This window comes from Humulus lupulus, chromosome 2 (genome assembly GCF_963169125.1).
Source record: "Humulus lupulus chromosome 2, drHumLupu1.1, whole genome shotgun sequence".
Taxonomy (NCBI): Eukaryota; Viridiplantae; Streptophyta; class Magnoliopsida; order Rosales; family Cannabaceae; genus Humulus; species Humulus lupulus.
In genome coordinates, this window is record NC_084794.1 from 35,493,849 (window position 1) to 35,510,645 (window position 16,797).

The window sequence follows — 16,797 nt, forward strand, 5'->3', positions numbered from 1 at the left end:
AAGCTCTAAGGGAACTCTCACAATTTGGAAATAGCTCTGTGGAATAATCAAGCCTCTAGATGTTTTCTATCCAAGTGCTCTAATGGATAGAAAAATTGTTGTCTTACAAGTGAGCAATAGACTCCTATTTATAGAGTTTAGAGGCACCTTTGAATTTCAAATTCTATCAACCCCATGGTTGTAGCAATGTTTAATTGGATGTTTTATGAAATTAAAATAGAGATTTGAGAGTTACTTGGTTGTTGGAAGCGTTCAAAATTGGATTAAACCGAAATTTGGAAAATGTTGTCAGCCTCTCTGGCCACGGCCTGGGATAAGCCTGGCCGCGGCTTGGGACAAACACTTGCCGCGGCCACCACGTGTTTTCAACTACCAATTTTCCAAACTTTTCCAAAATGTTTCAAATTCATTCTCACTTGATTTTGTAACTTTCATACATATTATGGCAGTTTAAAATCACATCTCTTATGACTTTGAGAAATTCAAATATTATAAAGTAATATAACATTGCTAACCAAAATGACAATCCTTCTCAATTTTCTTGGTTCTTTCATGTATGTAAAACTTGGTTGGCTGCAATGTTATTGTCACAGTATATTGCTGCTGGTTTTTCAAGCTTAAATTAAACCTGAGCGTTTTCAATTGAGATAACAACCAAGTTATTTAACAAGTTGTGTTAGCCATAGCTCTTTACTCTTATGTTGTTTTTTAGATTTTCAAGAGAGTAGAGAACTTCCAAGAAAAATGCAAATGCCTGATATGGACCTTCTTGTATGTTGCTATGAACCCAATCCAAATCTGTGAATACTGTCCGATTTATGAATTTGATGATGGGAAGAATAAACCTTGGAAAAGAGAATGTATTGAAAAATTCTTTGTGCTGCTCTAAGCATGGCTCTTTAGGATTATCCAAGATTTGGCTTAGCCTATTGACTGCATATGACAAATCTGGTCAGGTTATAGTTAAGTAAAGAAGTTTGCCAATTATTTTTCTATACACGGTTGGATATTTTATATAGGCACCCCATCATCTTAGCTCAACTTTGAATTTGGTTCCATGGGTGTAGTTACTAGATTAACGACCATAATATCTTTGTGAAATCGAAATTCCTTTTTCTGTATGAGCCACCTCTAAACCGAGGAAGTACCTTAAATTTTCCAAATCTTTCAACTCAAACCTTTATGTCTAACCTTTCCCTTAACTAGATCATGAAAGTTGATCATTCATACTTAATGAACAATTAATGGTCCATAGTTGATCGATTGCGCATGAAGTTTTATTTAATAAGAGACCCCAGAAAATATTTTACATACCATTCTCTAGAAGCTTGTGCAAATTACAAATCGAATTGTAAGCATCTCCCACTTAGATACCCTTATTGGATAATCATAAACACTTCTTCATGCAAGCCACCATGTATAAAATCATTATTCATATCTAACTGGTGCAAAAGCTACTAGTTTGGCCACTTGAGCAAAACTATCACTGTAGTCTACACCTTCGTCGTGTATACCCCTTGTTCAACCAATTATGCTTTACACCTTTCAACATTTAATCTTGTAATCCATTACAACCTACAACATGCTGTGTTTGTGTGGGGATTGATCAACACTTGGCCAAGCGTGATTGGCTTCAAGAGCCGAAAGTTTAGCAGTAGCCTTTTCCCATTCTTTATGACTAACAGCTTGATGATAAAATTCTGGTTCAATGTGACAACAATAATATTTCAGAGACATGTTCCAGTCACTCAGAAAATGTTATATGTTCCAAGTAGTTACAAAAAAAATAAAATTCGTACATATTCGGGATATGTTACTTAATATTCCATTCAAGAAAATTATATTACTTTATTGGATTTTCGTTCTTTATTTTTTGTTTTGTAATCTATTTTATTTTTACAAAGAATTCATACCATAATTTAGTATTTGCTTGGTATCTTGTATTATAATTTTAGTTTTTGATGCAAAAAAATTCGGTATATCTTCTTAGATTTAGAACATACTCTTGTTGCACATACTTAAGAAATTGTATATTTTGATTGTAGACACTCAAGAAACAATATATCATATCGAGTAATGATATCTATATGCATCCAAAATATGCAGACAAATATTACAGATAGTGATGTAATACTTTTATAAAATAGTGAGTCTAAATTTTAACAAATGTGATTGATTAAGTTAACTGTCACTTTATTGTATGTAATGTTTAGGTGCATATTTTGGGTGCCCATATCATTACATATTATTAATGTTAATGTACACACTACAAAAAATCTATCATATACCGAGAACACGTTCTCGGTATAGACAATTCAGAACCGCGCCATATCTACGCGTTTTTTTTTCATTTTAGTTGCTGTACCGAGGATTCTATACCGAGAACATGTTCTCGGTATAGAGTCTTTATAAACTTCATCTTCCCCAAACAGAGAGCTCATTTCTCTCTGAAAGGAAAAAAAAACCCTCTCTTTTTCTCTGCCACTTTTCTCCCTTTTTCTGGATTTCGGCCTCCAAAAGCTTGGTTTTTGTTAAATCTTCCCTTCCAAAGAAGATTTAGTTAGCAATAAGGTCTATTAAGGTATGCATTTATATATATTTCATTTTTATTTGTGTATAAATTTATCAATTTTTTTTTTGTTTTGGTCTTCTCTAATGGGTTTTTTGTTTGTTTATTTTCAGGTGTTGCATTATTCACAAGTAGTTTTACAGGTATCACGAATTTTCTTTATAATTTTTTAGTTTTTTTTTAATATTTTTTGCATAAATATATTTGGGGTTTTATGTATAATTTGTTTAATATTGTTAATATATTGTTATTTGTCATATTATATATATAATTTTTTATTATGTATTTAAAATAGGTAAGAATAATAATTAGTAATGAAAATTAGTTAAAAGTTTAGTGATATCCAATTTAGAGGAAATAATGTTGTGTAGTATTTTAGTAAAATACATATATAGCTTTAGGATTTAGTTAGTGTAATCATATGGATAAATAAGTAATTTATTAGTATGAAACTTTATTAATTTAATAGTTTATTTTTTAGGTATATAATTTGACTTTTAGTTATAAAAATATGTTTGTATGAAAATATAATATTTGAGTGTTTGTTTTTTAGATTGGGTTAAATAATTTTAGTGTTAGATTATTAGATTTGGTTAATAAAGTTTGATTATTAGAGTGAGTTTTGTTTATTTAATTTGAATTTTGTTGTTGTTGTTAATTTTTTTATTCTTAGTGCTGATGAATATTGATGCTTTGTTTTTGTTGTTAATTTTTAGTAGAATTATGATATTTTAAATAGAAAATTTAATAATTAATAAAATTTAGAGTAATAATTATAAATTATATAGTCATTTACAATGCATTTGTATTGCTTTGTGTATGTTCTGGAACTAGATATTTTTTTATGTGTTATTTGCAGGTTTTTAAATTTTGGGATATATGAAAATACAGTCGTTATGCTGCCCAATTTTTCATAGAATTAAGAGTACTCAATAAAATTTCTAATTTAAGAAATAGTGAATTGATAAGTAGTATAATATATTTTTAATTATGATTAAATAAAATTAACAATAACATTATGCAACCAAACTTTAATAAAAATGAACATTAATCTTGAAATTTTATTTAAATAAGTAATAAATCTTAAAGTAATTATAACAATTTAAACAAATCTTAAAAATTTTGTGTAAATTTATAAAACTATTCAATAAAGCATAAGTAAAATATGTTATTTAATAAATACTGAATTAATATGTAAAAATAAAATTAACAATTATATTATTAGAAAACCAATTTTAAACACAATGTTAATCATTATTAAAATTAAAATTAATATTTGAAGTTAGAAAAAAATAAGTCAAATTTAAATAATTTTAATAATATTTACACTAAAATATATTATAGTTAGATATCATAAAACAACATAATTAACTTCAAAGAGCATAAGACATTAAAAAAAACATATTTAATTTTATTTGTTTTTTTCTTTGGTAATAAGAAATTATTACCAAAGATATGATTTCTTATTACCAAAGATATGATAGTGTTATTATCACCTAGTGATAATATTTTATTTTTTTAGTGTTCATCACAAGAAGCCTTAGACCCGTTCAGAAAGGGTGAGTCATTGAAGACTCTTAAATTTGCCTCTCTCTGAATTAGGACACACACACAAATTGATTGTAAGTTTGATGATTAGTGTTCCGTGCAGTGCTACATTCATACAATGTCGATCAACAAGAGCTGGATTAATTTGACAGATTGATTATCCGATGAGTATGAGGCTGGTGTGATGGATTTTCTCCAGAGAGCTCGGCAGTGCGTTGACTCAAGGGGATTGGTGAAATGTCTATGTAGGAGGTGTGTCAACGTTGAATTTCAGACGATTGATGTATTAGAAAATCATCTCTTTGTAAATGGTTTTCTACGAAAATATACCAATTGGCATTTGCATGGAGAGGATGAAATAATACCAATGAGGAAAGTGATAGATCAAAATGATGAAGATGAAATGATGGATGTTCTCAATGATGTTATGCAAAATGATAATGATGAATATGAAGAGAATGAGTGCGATCAAGAGATACCTACAACAGACTATAGGAGTGGGCAACATTATAACGATTTGTTTGCTGAGATCGAGGCTCAATTATTCCCCAGGTGTCAAAATTACACATCATTGAATTTCCTAGTGAAGTTAATGCATTTCAAAGTGTTGGGAAAAATTCCCAACAAAATATATGATGGAATGCTGGAGTTGTTACATGATGCATTTCCAACCCCAAATAAGCTTCCAAAATCGCATTATGCAGCGAAAAGGTTGTTGCGGAAACTTGGATTGGGCTACGAGTCAATCCATGTCTGCAAGCATGATTGCGCACTGTTTTGGAAAGAACATGATGGAAAAAGCAAATGTCCTGTTTGTGGGGAGGATCGATGGGTGGATAAGAACACCAAGGGAAAGAAAGTGCCTCATAAAGTGATGCGTTATTTTCCTTTAACCCCTAGGTCAATGCGAAAATATGCATCGAGGCACATTGCTCAACATATGAGATGGCATCACGAGAAACGTATAAAAGAAGATGGTGTATTGCGTCATCGTGCTGATGGGAAAGCTTGGAAGGACTTTGACCGAAATAAGCCAACATTTGCAATGGAACCCAGGAATGTACGGCTTGGATTGGCTGCAGATGGATTCAATTCCTTTGCTAATATGAGTCTTTCTTATAATATGTGGCCGGTTGTGTTCACGACATATAACTTGCCACCATGGTTGTGCATGAGAGAAACTAATTTCATGTTGAGCTTATTAATTCTAGGACCTCATTCGCCAGGAAAAGATTTTGATGTTTTCTTAAGACCATTGATTGATGAGTTAAAAGAATTATGGGTGACCTGTGTACAAACTCGAGATGCAGTCGATGGTAGTTTCTTCACTCTTCGAGCAGCTTTGATGTGGACTATAAACGATTACCCAGCAAGGAGTAGCCTTTCTGAATGGACTAGCCAAGGTTATCATGCTTGCTCTACTTGCAATGTGGCAACACCATCTATTCGTTTACGAAATAAGGTTGCTTTTTATGGTCATAGACATTTTTTACCAATCAAACATGCCATTAGAAGGGACAAGAAGACATATGGTGTCGTTGAAAAAAGATTACCACCAAAGCCATTAACCATGCAAGAAATGTTCACACAAATGAGTTTTATACCTGATTCTTTTCCTAGTATAAGCATGTCAGTTATCGGCCAAAAAAGAAAGCGTGCAAAAGAGCAAGTAGGTTGGCGGAAAAAAAGTATATTTTTTGAGCTCCCATATTGGGCCAACATAATGTTGTGACACAATCTAGATGTTATGCATGTTGAGAAAAATGTGTGTGACAGTTTAGTAGGCACAATAGTTGGGCTAGAGAATAAGACCAAAGACACAGTTAGTGCCAGAGTAGACTTGGAGAAGATGAATATGAGACCAGAGTTACAGCTGAGGAAGTTGAATGGTCGGATACAAAAGCCTGCGGCCAAATTCACTTTCACTGTTGAAGATCGCCAAAAGTTTTGTCGATTTCTTAAATCAGTGAAGTTTCCAGATGGTTTTGGATCTAACCTAAGGAAAAATGTGATTGATAATGACAATAAGATCACTGGTTTGAAATCGCATGATTGTCACATCATTATGCAACGCCTTTTGCCAGCTGGTGTGCATGCATTCCTAGAGAAATCGATGAGTACAACTATTATTGAGTTATGCACTTTCTTCAAGCTCATTTGTGCAAGAATTTTAAAAGTCTCAGATTTAGAAAAAGTCAAAACTTCAATTGTTGAGATTGTTTGCAAGTTAGAAAATATTTTCCCACCTGTTTTTTTCGATATCATGGTCCATCTACCAATACATTTACCGGAAGAAGCAATACTTGGAGGACCGGTTCACATGAGGTGGATGTATCCTTTTGAAAGGTATATGAAAAAATTGAAGAATTATGTCCGTAATAAAGCATGCCCAGAGGGGTCAATAGCAAAAGGATATGTGGTTGATGAGGCATTAACATTTTGCTCCATGTACTTGAAAGGTGTTGAGACAAAGTTCAATCGTCTAGATCGAAATGTAGATGTTGGTCCATCACTTAAAAAGATGTCGGTCTTTCGATCTCAGGGTCGACCAATTGGTAAGAAATCCTTGACAATTTTGGAAGATGAAGTGAAGAAAATAACAGATTGGTATATTCTAAACAACTGCAATGAGATCTTACCATATCTTTAGTAAGTAATTAAAGTAGTTCATCATTTCATTGCATGTTTATTATAACACTTATTAGTAGCTCTTAAATTGGTTGTTTTTGTTTGTTGCAGAGAGTATAGGGAAATTCTACAGACTAGAGGTGTTAAAAACCTAGACCAATTACATAGAGAGGAATTTCCTAATTGGTTTTATAATAAGATTTATCATCTTCGAAAAACAGGTTCCTTGGAAGTACATGAAGAATTAATCTCTTTAGCAAACGGTTCTTCAACTCGTGTTGCGTTGTACCCTGGGTGTGTTGTAAATGGAGTAAGATTTTTGTGTTATGACAGGTACAAGAATCGCAAAACTCAAAATAGTGGCGTCTCTGTAGCGGGAGTCAAAAATAATACTTATTACGGCCAGTTGGAAGAAGTTTTAGTGATGTCATATCTTTCTTGTTGTTCTGTTGTATTATTTAAGTGCAAATGGTTTGACACTAATTGGTCTGCAGGATTAAAGTTTGAGCAAAACATAACGAGTATCAAAACCAGTTTGGAGGCCTTCAAAGATGATAAATTTATCTTAACAACTCAGGCTAACCAAGTTTTCTACATTGAAGACCTTAAAAATAAATCTCATTGGAAAGTCATCCAAGAAGTGCATCACAGAAATGTGTGGGACATCCCACTAGTTGAAGAACAAGCGGAGGATGCAGAAGTAGATGTTATGCACGACACTAGTTCCTCTAATTTCCAATTATTCGTTGATCTTGGACCGTTGCCACAAATCAGCTTTGAACGTACGGGGGCTCCATTACAATTTGTTGAGATAGATAATGTTGCAATTGAGGAGGAGAGGGAGGAGGAGGAGGAAGAGGAAATGGAGGAGGAGGAGGAGAAGGAAGTTGAATATGAAGATGATGAAGATGAAGATGAACACATAGAAACTGATGATGATAGTGAAGATTATTATAGTGATTATTAAGTGGTAATTTTATAATATGTTGAAGTAATTATTTTTAGCAATAATTAATTTTATATAGTTATTTTTAATGTTGCAAATGTTATTTTAATATCGATTAATTTGACAGATATGGCTGATGTTATTGCTCGATCTCACGGGGGTGATGGTGGAGGATGCAATCCTCCACGTCGACCGTCAGATATCCCATCTGATTGTGAACGAGGTAATACTTTACACATTGATATACTCCTTAAATTTTAACAATACTTTACACATTGATATACTCCTTAAATTTTACCAATTAATCCATATTAATTTTAAAATATTGAATCTGCATACAATAGCGCCTCCAAACAAACGTGGACGCCATAAAGGATTGAACACGCGGGAAAAAAGGGAACAGTTGGGGCGTCCTCTCCCTCTCGAGTGGGATGTGCAGGGGAGAACATATAAAGAGATCGAAGATTACAGCTCAAATTTCTCAAGAGGGCTCGGATTACTTGTTCGACAGTACACAAATCCGGACTATCCTCAATGGTCAAAAGTACCAAATGCCTCGAAACAAAGAATACTTGCACATTTGGAAGTAAGTAGTTTATGTATTTTTATGTTATATATCATATTTACTAATAAATGTTTGTAAATTAGGATGATTTGTTTGATATTGGGCGTACTAGCTAGGGCATATGCCTGGGATCTTGAGAAGCATTGATACTTCGTGTACTAAAAAGTATTCTGACTGGAAGTATGATATTAAAGAGAATTTAACGATTAATGGGCCACAAAATCGTTATGGTGGTTGCACGGATACGCAGTGGCAAAAAGCCATTGAATTTTTTCGACGCCCAGAAATTACGGTATTAATTTCTTGCTAAACTTAACTGTCTTAATTAAATATATTACTAACGATAACTTTTTGTAGAAACGTTCTGTGGTCAACAAGGAAAATAGGAAGAAACTGAAAGAGCTTAGCTATGGAGGTTCTCAGTCAATCCCAGCGCTGTGTTATAAAAAAGTTAGTTAATTAATTAATTATTTTTTAGTTTGTTTTTCTTATTTACGTTTAATTATTAATTTTATAAAAATATATGTACGTGACAGTGCAATTTAGAAACTGGGCAACTTAAGCCCATCCCGAATAGCTGGATGGATACTCACCATAAATGAGGCACAGGGTGGGTGATAGAGACAGCCGAAACTACTTAGGTACGTTAAGTTTTTTTAAACATTTTTCAAAATTTTAATTGTTTGTTTACAAAACATAATTACATTATACATTGTATCATAGGAGGAATTGCGTGCATATCGCGACACACAGCAGACACAGACAACTGATACTGAGAGTTCCACACCAGTTTTGAGTGCGCCTGAAGATGAATACATATCTTTGGTACAAACTATCTTCGGAAAACAACGGGGCCACCAGAAAGGATATGGACGTATCCTTAACATAAGGGACCGAACTCCATTTGATTTTCATCCTTCACAAACTAGAGATGAAGAGATGTCTGAGATGAGAGAGCGTCTTCGACAGTTAGAGGAGCATGTCCGGACTCATTGTATCACCCCGGGATCTCAATGCGCCCCACCACCACCCGATGATCCCGATGTTGGAGCTGTTGGATTAGCTTATACAGGATCTTTATTTATTTTCATGTATATCTAATATTAAACAAATTAATACGAGATAGCCTAAAACATGTTTCTAAAATTGAATTCAAAGAGAAACAAATAATATAATACTTACAGTATACGCAGCAGAATTAAGATTCTTTTCTTCAATTTCTCTAACTCTTGTATCATTTCTGTTGCAGAGTATTATCAAGAAACTGAACGATCTTCTATTTTCTACACAATCTTCCATTGTATCCTGAGAACCACCTAGACTAGTGTGGGCAATTCTTAACACATGAGATAGATATAGAGAGAAGAAGAGAAAATATCAAAGTGGCTTAGAAAAGGACTTGTGTTTAGAGAGAATCTAAAACTATCAGAAAAACTGACTTGTGACTTATCAAACTTATTTTTTGACTTCTCTCTAAGCACTCCTTTTATAGACTCAATTAGGCCATTTAATTTAATTAAAAAATCAATAAAATAATAATCATTTTGAAGCCCTAGGTCGAAATTATCATGGGTTATAGGCCCGTGAAATTTCTCATTTAATTATAAGCCCATTAGACTTAAAATCAAGGCCTGTATTATTTTCTATTGATTTAATTAATTAAATAATTATTTAAATCATTATCAAATTAATTATTTATAATTTGAACCTTGATTTAAATTTATTTATTAATTTAGATACCAATTTATCTTAATTAATAAATCTGCCATAATTTCTCTTTTCTTCTCAAAATTACACAACTCTGTGAAACTATCCAAAATTGACCTGGTCAGCTTTGATAATTAAATCAATTAATTGAGACTATCTAGATGATTTTATCCAAGGTACAATGGGGACCATGGGCCTATGAAATCAAGCTCCAATAAGTTATCATAAATCTAACAAATAAATTTACTAACTTATTAATTCCTCGTGACTCCACTATAGACTCAGAATTGTACTCTTGAATTCATAGAACGCTCTATAACAAATATAGATACGCTATTAATTATCCATTGTTACAACCATAATTATCACTCAATCCTCTATAGACGGTCTACAATGAGATAAGAGTAAAATACTATTTTACCCCTCATTGTATTTTATCCTTAAAACACTTAGTTCCTTGTAAATGATATTTCAGTAAACTAATTTTATTACTGAAATGAGATCTCTATCATTTAACACCTTGAACCAAACTAAAAGGAAACCATCATTTCACTTCTTCATCAGAAGCTATAGATGTTCATATCTATGATTAACACTCCCACTCAATTATACTACCGAGTTCCCAAGATGTAAGTATGTGCTAAGAACTCAAATAATACAATCAGTTAGAATACTAACCACTCAGAATTGAGATTGAATTGACCTATGGTCAACTATATGATATGACTAGAATAGATAATAACGGTATGTTTACTTATCTTATCAACTGTCAATATCGGTCCAGTCCGATGTAACAAATACATCCGATCTTATCAACTTTGCTAATATTCTGGAAAGAACATAACACTGTAATGTGTAAGTAGATCATATCGTAGATTGGCAAGTCAGTGTAAATCCAGTGCACTGACTAATCTTAGGACTAACTTATTTTGAACATATAATCATATTTATATTCCACTGTGATTATGTCACTATAAATAAGATTAGCTATATGCTCGAGATTTAATAGAAGTTTATATTAAAAAAATAATCATGAAAATAAAACATGTGAGCAAAGTGATTAACCAAGTCAAAAAATGATTTCTATTCTTTTATTGATAATAAAATGAGATTACAAAGAAGTTGGGTTTTAATTAGGGCATAAAATCCCAACAAACTCCCACTTGCACTAATTGAAACTAATGCCTTAATTCTACTAATCCCATTTCCTTGATATGCTTATCAAATGTAGCTTATGGTAGTTGTCTTTGTAAACGGATCTCCAAGATCGTCTTCAGTTGCCATCTTCATAACCTTCACATCTCCCTTGGCCACATATTCTCGAATAATGTGATACTTCCTTTCTATATGCTTACTCTTCTTGTGACTTCGAGGTTCTTTCGAGTTGGCTATCGCTTCTGTATTGTCACAAAACAACACAAGCGGTTTATCCATTTCTGGAATAACACCAAGATCTGAATAGAACTTCTTTAGCCAGACTATTTCCTTAGCTGCTTCTGACGCGGCTATGTACGCATCCTCCATGGTGGAATCTGATATTGCAGACTGCTTTACGCTTCTCCAAATCACTGTTCCACCCCCAAGAGTAAACACCATTCCAGAAGTAGACTTTCTGTCATCGACATTAGTCTGAAAATCTGAATCGGTGTAGCCTACAGGGTTCAGAACACCACCCTTGTAGACTAACATATAATCCCTAGTTCGTCTCAAATACTTCAGGATATGCTTAACTGCTATCCAATGTTCCGGTCCTGGGTTTGACTGATACCTGCTCACTACTCCCACTGCATAGCAGATATCTAGTCTAGTACACAACATGGCATACATCAGACTTCCAACTGCAGATGCGTAAGGAACTTTTCTCATTGCATCTTCCTCTTCAGGAGTCTGGGGAGACTGCTTCTTTGAAAGATGAATTCCATGGCGGGACGGTAGACGTCCTTTCTTGGAATTTTCCATTGAGAAACGTTCAAGCACTTTATCAATGTAAGCTGCTTGAGATAGAGCTAAAATTTTGTTCTTTCTATCCCTGATGATCTGGATACCTAGAACATAACTTGCTTCACCCAAATCCTTCATCTGGAATTGAGTGCTCAGCCAATTCTTCACATCTGATAATTTCTTAACATTGTTTCCAATGAGTAAGATATCATCTACATAAAGAACCAGGAATATCACTATTTGACTTGCCTTCAGTTGGTAAACACAGGGCTCATCAATATTTTGTTCAAAGCCATAGGTTTTGATTATTTAATCAAACCTAAGATTCCAGTAACGAGAAGCTTGCTTAAGTCCATAGATGGACCTATTCAACTTGCAAACTTTTCCTTCTTGTCCAGATACTTTAAATCCTTCTGGCTGATCCATATAAATGACTTCGTCAAGCTTTCCATTAAGAAAAGTTGTCTTGAAGTCCATTTTCCAGATCTCATAGTCGAGAGCGGCTCCTATGGATAGGAGGATGCGAATGGATTTAAGCATGGCTACCGGACTAAAAGTTTCCTCATAGTCCACGCCTTTTCTTTGGGTATAACCCTTTGCCACTAATCGAGCTTTATAAGTCTCGATATTTCCATCAACACCTCATTTCTTCTTGTAGATCCACTTGCACCCAATGGCCCTAAAGTCACTAGGTGCTTCCACAAGATCCCAAACAGAATTTGAGTACATGGAATCCATTTCCTGTTTCATGGCTTCGGGCCATAGTTCCTTTTCAGGGCTAGCCATTGCCTGTTTGAAAGACAATGGATCATCATCACTAGTGTCACCAACAACCATATTGGTTTCACCATCCAAACCATAGCGAACTGGGTTCCTAGAAACCCTCTCACTACGACGAGGCTTCATGACTGTTTGCTCAGGAATAGTGGTACTTTCTTCATTTAAATCGACTTGCGTCGGTTGTACATGAAGAGTGGGAATTTCATCATCGACTTGCATTGATGACGATGGAACATTGGTTGGAGTCAATTCTTTAACCATCTCCTCTAAAATTACTTTGCTGCGAGGTTTAAAGTTTTGGACATAGTCATTTTCCATAAAAGTAGCATTTGTAGAAGTAAACACTTTCTTTTCTGAATGAATATAGAAAAGTCCACCCTGAGTACCTTTAGGATAGCCAACAAACATGCAAACTTCAGTTCGCAGTTCTAGCTTTCCCTTCTTTTTCCTCAGGACGTGAGCGGGACACCCCCAGATTCTATAATGGTGTAAACTAGGTTCACGACCATTCCAGCGTTCTAAAGGTGTTTTGGGGATCGATTTTGACGGCACGACATTGAGAATGTCATTTGCGGTTTCAATTGCATGTCCCCAGAACAAAGTTGGTAGAGTTGAGTAACTAAGCATGCATCTAACCATTTCCAATAAAGTTCTGTTTCGGCGTTCCGCTACATCATTTTGTTGCGGAGTACCTGGGGCAGTAAGTTGTGATAAAATCCCAAGTTCAGTTAAATAATCTTGGAACTGCATATCCAAATATTCTCCACTCCTATCAGATCGCAAAATCTTTAACCTTTTACCTAATTGGTTCTGAGTCATTGCTAGGAATTCCTGAAACTTTGAAAATGTTTATGATTTCCTATGCATTAGGTAAAGGCATGAGTATCTAGAGTAATCGTCAATGAAAGTGACGAAATACTCAAAACCACCCCTGGCTTGTATTTTCAAAGGTCCACAAACATCTGAATGCACAAGACCAAGTGGTTCTTTGGTCCTATCACCCTTTGCAGAGAATGGATGCTTGGTCAGTTTGCCTTCTAGACAAGATTCACAGACAGGTAATTCACCTAAGGTGAGTTCCCTCAAAGGTCCATCCTTTGTAAGTCTTTGAATCCTATCATAGCCAATGTGACCTAGTCTCAAGTGCCATAAATACGTCATATTATTGTTATCGGTCTTTTGACTTTTATTGGTCCTAGGTTTAGCTACTTTGAATAAATCATTGTTAAGAGTGAGGGGTTTGTTAGGTCGCAGAATATAAAGCCCATTTTCCAAACATGCAATACACAATTGTGATCCATTGAAAGAAATAGATATATTAAAACTTGTGAAAGTCATAACAAATCGTTCTAATTGCAACATGGAAACTGAAATTAAATTTCTACTAAAATCCGGAATAAAAAATACATCTTTTAAAATTAAAAATTTATTTCCGAACTTCAAACGAGCTCTTCCTCTAGCTTGGACCGCAACGAACGCTCCGTTCCCAACTCTAAGCTTTAAGCCACCTTCGTTCACTTCCTCCCGCGATTCAAGAAGCTGTAAAGAGTTACAAACATGGTTGGTAGATCCAAAATCAATAATCCAAACGGATTTATCATTCTCTAAAACACATGTTTCCAAGATAAATGAACTATAATCATTACCTTTGTTTTTCACTGCTAGAAACTTAGGGCAATCTCGTTTCAAATGCTCATTCTCTTTCCAGTTAAAGCACTTATCTTTACCTTTCTTGTTCTTCCCCTTAGGCATCTGTGCACTTGGTTGTGCACTCGTATTTGCAGCCTTTGCAGGCTTGGGGTTGTTTATTTGTCCACCTTTCCTCTTGTTTCCAGCTTTCGAAGACGAAGCGTGGTTAGCTTCAGCCTTAGCTAGATGAGCAGCAACATCAGTAGTCTTATTTTCACCTCCTTTTCTAGATCCACCCATGACAAGTTCAATAATCTGAAGCTCGTTCATGAGCTGCGTCAGACCATAGTTGAGTTGAGCACGAACGTGCAGACATGGTGTCATCAGAGAATTTACGGTGCCATCACGAACGTGCAGAGACGGTGCTATCCAAGCATTTATAGTGCTATCAAGAACATGCAGAGACAATGCTCGTTCTAGGGATTCCTCAATCATGACGAACTCGGAGTTGTCACCAATCAACACAATGTTGATGTTTTGCTTTCATTTAAGGAAGTTTTCTCCAGTGAGTTTCTCCATCGAAAGTTGAGAAATGATGGGAGTAGACACAGCCATATCTCAAAACTACAAATTACCTATAAAATAGAAATCAATCACATTTGCTCAATAAAACTTCTATTCACACAAATTTCAAGAAATAACACAACATATACCAAAAATATGTAAGATATGAGAAAAAAATACCAAAAACAATCATATCTCTATTTCTGTAGGTTTTTAACTAATCTATGCTATCGTTGTCCCGGTTGGCGAGAGTAAAAAATACTACTAGTTAAATAGAGTTGTAAACTCATTTAATAATGGACACCATTATTAACAACCTACTATTCGATCAAAATAAGAAAACAAAATCTCTTATTTTATGAGCTAGACCCACGGTTTCAATAATCATAGATTTAGTCCTAGTAGTCACCGTAGGGGTGAGTCTAGTAGAATTTGACCTATAATTATCTATCTTTCGAAATCTAACATTGTCAAAATAACTAATGAACACCTTCCGTAGGGGGACGAATCAAAGCGCCTCGAGGCCCCATTAAGCTATTGACTATGTTAAACCAACGGTGGAGATCGAATAAAATTCTTAAAATAAGCTCATTATAAAATTAAAATTAGTATTTTTATTATTTATTTTTAGAAAATTAATGACTATGGTTTTCCCAAAAAAATTAAACAGATTAAATTTTTTAAAACCAAAGTCCTATAATTTCTTATTAATTCTAAAGTGTCACATTGAAACAAATTCAATTAATTTAGAATTATTTTGTTGCTAATCAATATTTAGGTTTAACTAATATAATGAACCTATACAATTAAGTCCAACTCAGGTAAATGGGCCTTAACAATTGAGCTTGTATGAAGGAGGGCTGGGTCCAGTATGTCGTTCCCACTACAAAGGCCCCCTATCTTCCATACAAGGTCCAAAAGACAGGAATTTAAACCTTCGTTTTATTAATTGTTATTAATTGATTAGGACCATTATAGTCATGCAAAGCAAATAGGCCTTCACAAGTGGAATCACCCACAAGAGAGGAATTTAAACTTTACATTTTCTAATGGGCCCAAATAAAACCTATCATTTTATGAATATTTTATTTGGCAAAATACCATATATCGAACAAACATATGGGCCACTATATGCATCTAAGCCCAATTGCAAAAATACCACATATAGTGTAAACAGACATGTTATAATTGGATGAGCCTAATCATGTTACTATATGAGCAATTCTATGAATCTATGCAAAAACACCACAATTTATTTCATTTGCAAAAATATCACAATTAATTATCTAGAATTTATAAAAAAAAATTCAAATTAATTAAATTTTTACAAAAAATAAGTCAATTTAAATGAAATTTATTAACAATTAACAATAGTTAATTTAAATTTCATTTATCAACAATCAACTTAGTTTTAGGTTAATTTGATAAAAAAAATATTAATTTAATTTGAATAGGATTTATCAACAATTAACCAAAGTTAATTTAAATCACATTTATTAAAAAAATATATTTTGTTAATTGGCTGAAAAAAATGATATTTTTCAAAATTTAACTAATTTTAAATTTTAAAATCAATATCTTAACTATTTTTCAAAATATCTTGTGTTGTTATAACTATTAGCAAATATTTTAACCATTAAAAAAAATAAAATATAAATAGTTATAACAACTCTAAAATATCTCAAATAGTTAAACAAATTCAAATATCCATAAAAATATCTAACTAACAATGTTCAAATTTCAAATAATTTAAATATTAAAAACTATAGAATAAAAAGATATTTATATTTTCAAATAAAGATTTAATAAAACAAAATCAAGAATTTAAATGAAAATATCTTAAATAGCTAATATCATAATTCTAACATTTAATATATTAAAAGATTTAAAATTAAGTTGTTAGTCTATTTTTAAATTTGA